The 587-nt window shown below is 56.6% G+C and overlaps 2 non-coding genes across 2 annotated transcripts, besides 1 other annotated feature; both read right to left on the bottom strand.

Annotated features, from left to right (window-relative positions):
- Positions 1 to 194: 194 nt before the first annotated feature.
- Tc00.1047053489687.20 lies at positions 195 to 281 on the bottom strand. Its single transcript, XR_008255021.1, has one exon. It is a non-coding gene; the product is annotated as a C/D small nucleolar RNA (snoRNA), TB11C4C2 (small nucleolar RNA).
- Positions 282 to 347: 66 nt separating this feature from the next.
- Positions 348 to 384: a microsatellite.
- Positions 385 to 389: 5 nt separating this feature from the next.
- On the bottom strand, positions 390 to 486 carry Tc00.1047053489687.10. Its single transcript, XR_008255020.1, has one exon. It is a non-coding gene; the product is annotated as a C/D small nucleolar RNA (snoRNA), TB11C4C1 (small nucleolar RNA).
- Positions 487 to 587: the final 101 nt, after the last annotated feature.

Raw genomic sequence — 587 nt, 5'->3', positions numbered from 1 at the left:
CGTGCGCCCACCACAACCCACCTCCGGACAATTCGGCCCTCTCTTTCTCTTTCTCTCTCTTGCGCTTTCGGCCGGGCCCGCCACCAACCGTTTGCACAGGCAGGGCGCCAGACAGGGCAGGATGTTACGTGCGCGCCGTTGCGCAAGAAAGAAAAACGACAACAATAGCAGGAAGTGGGAGGGAGGGGAGCGGGCGCTCAGCCGAAAGGTGATTTTTATTGTTCCGTTCTCAATGCGTCGCTCAAACTGTTTGGACCTCGAACAACATGTCTCCATCGTAGCGCGTGTGTGTGTGTCGGGCGTGCGCGTCGCTGGGCCGCAAAACCGCGCAGCGAGAGCAGAGGGACAAAGAAAGAAAAAAAGAAAAAGAAAAAAAAAGAAAGATGGGGGTGTAAAGCAAAGCACTTCAGTGTGAGCTGAGTCGGGAATTGCGTCCTCACGCGTTTTCGTCGTCAGACTGACAGGAAACTGTGGAATTTCATCACGCGTCGCAGCCGCATCTCTCACCCGTGCGCGTCCTCTTGGTCTCCCTTTTTTCCCATCGTTTCCCGAACTGGGGAGGGAGCCTCGACGCGCGCACCGTCACC

Source organism: Trypanosoma cruzi, assembly GCF_000209065.1.
Source record: "Trypanosoma cruzi strain CL Brener chromosome Unknown tcruzi_1047053489687, whole genome shotgun sequence".
Classification (NCBI taxonomy): Eukaryota; Euglenozoa; class Kinetoplastea; order Trypanosomatida; family Trypanosomatidae; genus Trypanosoma; species Trypanosoma cruzi.
The sequence above is the reverse complement of the archived record's forward strand: the minus strand, read 5'-3'. Positions and strand labels throughout refer to the sequence as shown.